General features: G+C 42.4%; 1 long non-coding RNA gene across 1 annotated transcript; it reads right to left on the bottom strand.

The window, feature by feature from the left end:
• Positions 1-1957: 1957 nt before the first annotated feature.
• On the bottom strand, positions 1958-2847 carry LOC127294978 (uncharacterized). The gene is made up of 3 exons (XR_007847321.2): positions 2747-2847; positions 2195-2279; positions 1958-2087 (listed from the first exon to the last, which is right to left on the bottom strand). It is a non-coding gene; the product is annotated as an uncharacterized lncRNA (long non-coding RNA).
• Positions 2848-9203: the final 6356 nt, after the last annotated feature.

Here is a 9203-nt window from a genome sequence, read left to right as displayed (position 1 = left end):
TGCACCGTCGCCATCGCCATCGCTGATCTTGAGGATCTATTATGGCAGCAAAACCAGCATGTATATTAACACTGGAAAATTACTGAAGAAGGGATATCCGCTATTTTTTAGAAGAATAAAAGTGCAACAGAACAATTGATACAAAGGTATAGTCAAGCATACCCCAAACCCCACCTTCTTATATGCCTATCTTGGCGTAATTGTCCATTTCATTGCGGACCCCTTGACAAAATTACGGTGAAGAGAGCTATATCTTACTTAATTTGTGGATGGTGCCTGAATAACCTCCAGCGCCAACTGAGCGCCAAAATGCTGCAGCTCACTACCCTGAAGTAGGACAACCTCGATCTGAACATTTTGAAGTCGGGTAATTAGGCCAACACATAAAACGAAAACCATTAAATGGGTTTAGAAACGTTGGTTAAAAAATGTGGGTAAAATTTACAATAAGGGTTAAATGGTAGTCTGAAATATATATTAAGATCTGCAGTTAACAGAAAGTGTCAAACCTTAATTTAGGTTATAGCTCGCAAGAAAATATCTAGGTGTGCGAGTGATAGGGAGGTAGTACCATGAACACTGACAAATATGCATATTATCACATATGCCAATAGTGGCCAACTGTACAACAAAAGAAATTTGCTAGCTTGAGTTGATCATAAGCAACTGAAAGCAAGTATATGTGCTATAAACAAGATCCAACAAGGATGAATAAGCAACTGAAAGCAAATTTACCTTCAGGCTCATCTGCACTGCGGAATCGGCTCATGGACGGCGGCGAGCATAGGACGCGGCGACTTTGAGGGAGGGGATCTCTCCTGGGCCGGTGAGGTGAGAGGTGCCGGCGAGTTGGCCTGGCCGGTGAAGAGGGAGGAGTAAACATGGTCACCTGGCCGATGGGGAGGAAGAAGCTGGCGCCGGCCGACATATCCATAGCGAGCAGAGCGAAGCATTAGCAGCCTAAATAAATAGGAAAATTTAGAAATAAGTAGCTGAACTTATATTGAAAATGAACAAATAAATTGGACCAACCTAATTTTGGAAACAATACAGATCAGGTACATAACCATGTCAGTGGTGTCTATATACATGAAAAAGCACGCATTGTATGCATTTTAAACCCACTCAATAATAAGCACGAAGGTGTATACAAACGATTCTTCTATCCTAAATACCTTTGACATCAAGTAAATTCATTAGGTTCTCCGAGACCAAGGCACCAAACAAAATATACAGTGGTGCTGAGAAAATTAAACCTCAATAAGACAAAGCTACATAGAAGCGTTTATTGGAGTACATTATCTACATGCAGATGCCACATGGAAAGATATTCTGCTAGAATACATATCTGAATCTTTTACTGGCTAAACTAAGGAGATATGAGACATTGGTGTAGTGCAAAATGATCATATAACTCTAATTTCACTGTAACTACATCACGTGTTAAAGATAAAAAAAATGTCAGCAAAAAAGGTAGATTGGCAGAAGGCTAGACTTTTGCTTGCCATAAGTGTCCAGGTGCTCCAATTCCCTTCGCACCAGTGGCACAACTGATCTTAATAAGTAATAACTTCTTTGCACATGCTCAAGCCTCCCTCTCGCATGCTTACATAATGAAATCAATAATGTAAATGGGGTAACGGAATAAAGCTGAGCAGAGGAGCTCACGATTTTAACTAAAAACAATGCACAATAGAATTTGCATATGCATCGGAAAGGGGATAGAATGGGGGCCATCAAGCAACGTCGTCTGCCTCTGCTGCCAAGGAGCTCACGATTGAAAAGAGATTTAATGGAGGCTAGTAAGCGACTGCAAAGAAAATAGTCATATCCCCAAACTGTAGAAGAACAAAATACATGAGGCACACTTGTTTCATGCAACTGGACACTCCAAGGCCAGTATATATTTTGATTTAGGAAACATTGTATGAAATGACCGGGGACAAACCGAAATTGCTGAACATGGTACTTATTACCTTAATCTGAAGAGACATTCCCATTCAGTGAACATATGGACCAACTGAAGCGATGTAGCTAGGAATACTTGAACATAAGGCACTGCCGTTGCACTTTTCAAGGAATCATCCCTAAAAATTGTAGGATTAAATAATTGGACCACATTCATTCAACAGGTTTATAAGAGGAAATAAAAATAATTAAGCAGGAAAATGCATATCTTATTCAAGATAACTACCTTTGCTTCAGTAAGCTAGATGATTCCTCGGCCGTCCTCTATCCCTGAACACACTCTTCTTGGTGTTCTCCCTTTTTTGTCAGATCTGTGGAAGAAATCATTATTTGGAACATATAGCTCATATTTTCCATTAGTCGGCATATACCATGTATGCGTTAGAAGATCAAATAGTAGTGTAGAAAACACCTAACCAAAACAAAGCAACCCACTAAAACCAATCTATAGAGTGGAGTTGCATTAACCTAACAAACATAATGCTGCATTCTGAGTAAAGCTTCAATGACAGAGCGATCCAATATGTCACACCAAATACACGTCAGCTCATCACTTCCACTTTTAGCTTCGAACCAACATCAGAAAACAACACTAACATAAAAAAATAAATCAGTATCAGTTTGGGCAACATGAGAGCATGTCCATGGTACATTGAACAGAGATGCGTATGTGCACCTACGCAAGATATGCCTAGACACAATGAACTATACAGTCCTCGCATTTTAAAAAATCCTGAGAATGCAAGAAATATACCAAAACAAAGATTGATTATATTACCTTTCACCCGTGGTCTTGGACTCTGGTGCGGACATACTCAATGAAAGTATACATATTTCTCAACGCCACCATACCATGGGACCAGTAAGCACACCATGGGCATTCTCTGCATCATAAGTAACAATAGAAATAGTTTTCATCAACAAGAGTTGTTTTCAAGTGACATTTCACTTGCTCACGCACATGCATATATGCTATGCTTGCAAACCAAATCTTCAAATCACAAGAAAAATATTCATCAGTTTATTGGCATTATTAAGACCACATGAATAAGCTACTTGCAGAAAAATATGATCACCTAGTCCAATGAAGAAATTCTCCCCTGACGCACCAGTACACAAGCACTATATATAAATTTGCAGTATATAAATTTGCAGCACTCATGAATCCGTGTGCTAGAAATTTGCTACATCTGCAGAATCATGCCCAATAAAACTGGCTATGTGTCACTAAACCCGTATAGGAAGGCACATGTCAACAGATCGTTGCAAAATGAGCATTTGTATTCAGGGGAATTTTGAAGAATATAACCTTCCCAGCACTCTAGATCCACCATCGTGGTATGCCGCCCTCCTCGTGTGTCACCACTGGTTCGTCTCCATCCTCGTCATGCTTGCTGCTGCCTGAGATGGAGAGAATGAGAGGGTGAAGACAAAGAAGAAAAGAGCGTACGCGGAGGAGGAAGAAACGGGAGGTCGAGGTGGCGCCATAGAAGAAGGATCGAAGGCTTCATCTCGCTGCCTCCCGATCTGTTGCCTCCTCGCCCAAGCAGAGGCAGGAGAGGATGAGGCGGGGGATCTCGAGCCCCACCGGCGCGGAGATGGTGGCGACCGGAGATCTCGAGCCTCGCCGCCGTTGCCTCATCCGGTCTCCCCCGCGCCAGTTCGAGCGGATGTCCCGCACCAAGGACCGCCGCCACCACATCCTCCTCTCCCGAGGCAGCCGATGCCGTTGTGCCCTCATACACGGCTGAGAGGGTGAGACGGCGCGAGCTCGACCTCTGAGCCGGTCTCCTCGCCGCCCGCGCCGGTCTCCTCGCCGCCCGCCGCTAGCCTCCTTCAGGAAGTCGACCGCGCCCGCCGCTCACCGTCCGCGACCAGCACGCGGGAGAGAAAGCCAGAGGAGGCGGCGGATTCAGGAGGAGGAGAGGAGCGGGGATTGGGGGAGAAGAGTGGGCACGGGATTGGAGAGGAGAGAGAGGCTCTGGTTGGCTAGGGTTTCACCGTTTGTGGTTTTCTCACGGACGCGAGCACGGACGCGAGCAGTCCCAGACGAGTGGCCCCAAGCACGCACGGGCCCAGGCGTCACAAACTCAGAATGAGCAGCGAACGGTGAGAAAGAAATTACTAAATCGGACGGTTGAGGTAGAAAGCGGGAGGTGGGTTTTACTGTGCATGGTCAAACGTGCGATCCGGATGGATTTGCCCCTCTCAGATGGCCTGGTTGGCCGGGTCATCTAGGAGCTTTTATAGGAGAAATACTCATCCATGTGAGCATGCTTAGTTGGTTCATGTGAGGTATATGTCATTTAAGAAAGTCTAGTAGTTCATGATCTCTCATGTTTAGCTCCAGTTTATTAATATGAGTAGCATGTCATGGATGTTTGCTTGCATTGTTTTATTCATAAATAGGTATGACATTGTGGTATCCTCTCTGAATAATTCATTCGAATTGACTTGGCACATGCTCACGCATGCATATGACTGAACAAAAGTCAATTAAGCCTCGATGATTTACTTTGCCTCAGAGTTCTTGTATCACTTTTATGCCTCCGTTAATTTATTTTGCCGCAAGCATGATTATGATAGTGACTGCTCTCTTGATTGTCGTTCCCTAGTCTATTGCTAGCCTTCACTTGTACTGAGCGGGAACGCTGCTCGTGCCTCCAAACCCCTGAAAACTAAGTTATTCCAAAGTGTCCACCATAAATACCTATGCATGGCATTTCAAACCATTCCAAGTAAATTCTCATGCGCTACCCTTTAAACCTTCAAAATGCTTCTCAATTTGTGTTAATGTTTTATAGCTCATGAGGAAGTATGTGGTGTTTATCTTTCGACCTTGTCATTTACTTTTGACAGACTTGCATAATAAGAGCTGGCAACGGGGTGCCCAGCCCCAACTAATAACCTCATTAATAATTCTCTTCACACGTTTTGCTCTGATTCATCAGTAAGCAACTTAATTTTGCTAATCGACACTCCTCCATGGTATGAGATTGATTGGAAGGCACCCGAGGATTCGGTTAGCCATGGCTTGTGTAAGCAAAGGTTGGGGGGAGTATCACCCATAATAAAACTAAAGTACGTGTGTAAACAAAAAAGAAGAGGGATGATCTACCTTGCTGGTAGAAATAACGTCCTTCATGGGAGCCACTCTTGAAAGTCTGGTTGGCGAGGTAGTTGGTGTACCCATTACCATTCGTTGACAACAACAACAAACACCTCTCAAAATAATTTTACTCCTGTTTTAAAAATGAAAAGCTCTAGCGCATGTTAATCCCTGCTTCCCTCTGCGAAGGGTCAATCTTTTACTTTCATGTTGTGTCACCATCCTTTCTTTGAGCACTTTCTTGAGAGCAGAACTGTCATTCTTAGTATGATATGCTTGTCCCAAAATGTGATTGACTGTGGTATAACTTTGATGCTTTTATCTTTGACCATCTCTACTTCTAGTCTTTCCATGAACTTCAGAGGTGCCCGAGCATTTATGTTTTGCTGTACAAATAAGGGGAAGCGAGATACCACTTTATCATATCTTTTTATGAACATTGCAATCCTGCTGATAGACATGATTCATGATGCTTATTATTAATTTGTTGGTACCTTTTCCATGATTGACATAGCTATTAGATGATCTTATTTGCATGTATCTTATTATGAATTGCCTAAGTACTTGTCCATATCATGAGAATATTTACATCATATGAACAAATGTGTTCGTGAAAGTTCTTTTATCGCACTAAGTTGTTAACTGAATTGCTTGAGGACAAGCAATAAGCTAAGCTTGGGGGGAGTTGATACGTCCAAAACGTATCTACTTTCCCGAACACTTTTGCTATTGTTTTGCCTCTAATTTGTGTATTTTGGATACAACTAACACGTACTAACGCTGTTTTCAGCAGAATTGCTCTGGTGTCTCGTTTTTGTGCAGAAATTCAACTTTCAGGAAAATCCCCAGAAATTATGTCGAAGGGCCTATTTTTCCAGAAGAATCACGGAGCCAGAAGGGCAGACCTGGGGGAGGCCCAGGCCCCCCAGACACTAGGCCGGCACGGCCTGGAGGGGGGGGCGCGCCGCCCTAGCGTGTGGCCCCCTCGGCTGGCCTCTAACGCCCTCCTCTGGACTACTTAAGGGTTTCGATCTAAAAACGCGAGACGGGAAGTCGAAGTCGCCAGAAACCATCCAGAACGCCGCCACATCGCGAAACTCCGTCTCGGGACCAGAAACTCTGTTCTGGCACTCCGCCGGGACGGGGAATTGGAGGAGATCATCGCCATCATCACCACCGACACCTCTCCATCGACCAGCAATGTTTCCCCCATCCATGTGTGAGTAATTCCCCCGCTGTAGGCTGAAGGGGATGGTAGGGATTGGATGAGATTGGTCATGTAATAGCATAAGATTGTTAGGGCATGGTGCCTAGTGTCCGTAATTGGTACTTTGATGATATTGTTGCAACTTGTTATGCTTAATGCTTTTCACTAGGGCCCGAGTGTCATGATCTCAGATCTGAACATGTTATTGTTTCATGATGATATGCATTGTTTTGTGATCTTACCTGCAAGTTGTATACACATGTCGCTGTCCGGAACCCGAGGCCCCAAAGTGACAGAAATTGGGACAACCGGAGGGGAAGGCAGTGATGTGAGGATCACATGTGTTCACGGAGTGTTAATGCTTTGCTCCGGTGCTCTATTAAAAGGAGTACCTTAATTTCCAGTAGATTCCCTAGAGGCCCGGCTACCACCGGCTGGTAGGACAAAAGATGTTGTGCAAGTTTCTCATTGCGAGCACGTACGACTATATATGGAACACATGCCTATGGATTGCTTAGTACTTGGACACCGCTTTATTATTATCTGCAAATGCCCTGCTTTGATTGTTACATGAGTTTCTCTCATCCATGTAACGCCCGTTCATCCATCCCTGTGCCTACAGTATTTTAATCCTGCTGTTTACTATAATCACTACTCCTGTCTTTGTTTCACTGCTGCTGTTATTTCACCACTGCTACTGCTATAAAACTGTTACTACTCATAAACTCTTGCGAGCAAGTCTGTTTCCAGGTGCAGCTGAATTGACAACTCCGCTGTTACCTCCAGCACCCTGCCGGAGAGGGAATCATCACCGGAGGTCTCTACATCACCATGCCCGCCTCCGGACTGATGCGTGAGTAGTTCATCCTTGGACTATGGGTCCATAGCAGTAGCTAGATGGTTGTCTTCTCCTCTTGTGCTATCATGTTTAGATCTTGTGAGCTGCCTATCATGATCAAGATCATCTATTTGTAATGCTACATGTTGTGTTTGTTGGGATCCGATGAATATGGAATACTATGTCAAGTTGATTATCGATCTATCATATATGTGTTATTTATGTTCTTGCATGCTCTCCGTTGCTAGTAGAGGCTCTGGCCAAGTTGATACTTGTGACTCCAAGAGGGAGTATTTATGCTCGATAGTGGGTTCATGCCTCCATTGAATCTGGGACAGTGACAGAAAGTTCTAAGGTTGTGGATGTGCTGTTGCCACTAGGGATAAAACATCAATGCTTTGTCTAAGGATATTTGTATTGATTACATTACACACAGTACTTAATGCAATTGTCTGTTGTTTGCAACTTAATACTGGAAGGGGTGCGGATGCTAACCCGAAGGTGGACTTTTTAGGCATAGATGCATGCTGGATAGCGGTCTATGTTCTTTGTCATAATGCCCTAAGTAAATCTCATAGTAGTCATCATGATATGTATGTGCATTGTTATGCCCTCTCTATTTGTCAATTTCCCAACTGTAATTTGTTCACCGAACATGCTATTTATCTTATTGGAGAGACACCACTAGTGAACTGTGGACCCCGGTCCATTCTTTTACATCTGAAATACAACCTACTGCAATCATTGTTCTCTGGTGTTCTTTGCAAACAAAGATCATTCTCCACACCATACGTTTAATCCTTTGTTTACAGCAAGCCGGTGAGATTGACAACCTCACTGTTAAGTTGGGGCAAAGTATTTTGATTGTGTTGTGCAGGTTCCACGTTGGCGCTGGTATCTCTAGTGTTGCGCCGCACTACACTCCTTCACCAACAACCTTCACGTGGCCTTCATCTCCTACTGGTTCGATAACCTTAGTTTCTTACTGAGAGAAAACTTGCTGTTGTACGCATCACACCTTCCTCTTGGGGTTCCCAACGGACGTGTGCTTTACCGTCACAAGCACTCATTTACATGACATTATTTTTTCCATGAAGCAAAGTTAACACATCTATCAATTGGTACATTTTGGAGTGACTAAGAAGGATCCAGGCTTACTTATTCGTTTTCACGTGTTAAACTTGTCTAAATCTTGGTCAAACCTAGGATTTGACAGAGATTCAAATGGGCGGAAAATTCATAGAAAACAAAAAATGAAAAACCAAAGCACATAGTCTTCTTATGTCATATAGTAAGCACTAAAGTTGATAAACAAGGTCGAGACATATTCAAACCATACAAATCATGTATCTACCCCTAACCCTAAACTATGTCTTATTATGAAGTCAATCATGAAGAGAAGTGGTTTTGGATTTCAAACATGGAAATTTCAAAAACCTCCCAAAAGCTTCATTTTAGAGTGACTAAGAAGGATCCAGGCTTACCTTTTCATTTTCATGTTTTAAACTTGTTTAAATCCTGGTCAAACCTAGGATTTGACAAAGATTCAAATATATGGGCATAAAATTCAAAAAAAAATAGAAAATTGAAAAACCAAAGCACATAATCTTCTTATGTCATATAGTAACCATTAAAGTTGATAAACAAGGTCTAGACATATTCAAACCATACAAATCATGTATCTACCCCTAACCCTAAACTTTGTATTATGAAGTCAAGCATGAAGAGAAGTCGTTTTGGGTTTCAAACATGGAAATTTCAAAAACGTCCCAAAAACTTCATTTAGAGTGACTAAGAAGGATACATGCTTCCCTTTTCATTTTCATGTTTTAAACTTGTTTAAATGTTGGTCAAACCTAGGATTTGACCAAGATTCAAATGGGCATCAAAAATAAAAATAAAATCAGAAAAATAAAAAACCAAAGCACATAGTTTTCTTATGTCATATAGTAAGCATTCACGTTGATAAACAAGGTCTAGACATATTCAAACCAGAAAAATCATGTATATATCTACCCCTAACCCTAAACTCTATCTTATGAAGTCAATCATGAAGAGAAGTGGTTTTGGGTTTCAAACAT

The sequence above is a fragment of the Lolium perenne genome, chromosome 4 (genome assembly GCF_019359855.2).
Source record: "Lolium perenne isolate Kyuss_39 chromosome 4, Kyuss_2.0, whole genome shotgun sequence".
In the NCBI taxonomy this organism is placed as follows: Eukaryota; Viridiplantae; Streptophyta; class Magnoliopsida; order Poales; family Poaceae; genus Lolium; species Lolium perenne.
Note: the sequence above shows the minus strand (reverse complement) of the source record. Positions and strands in the feature narration are given on the sequence as shown.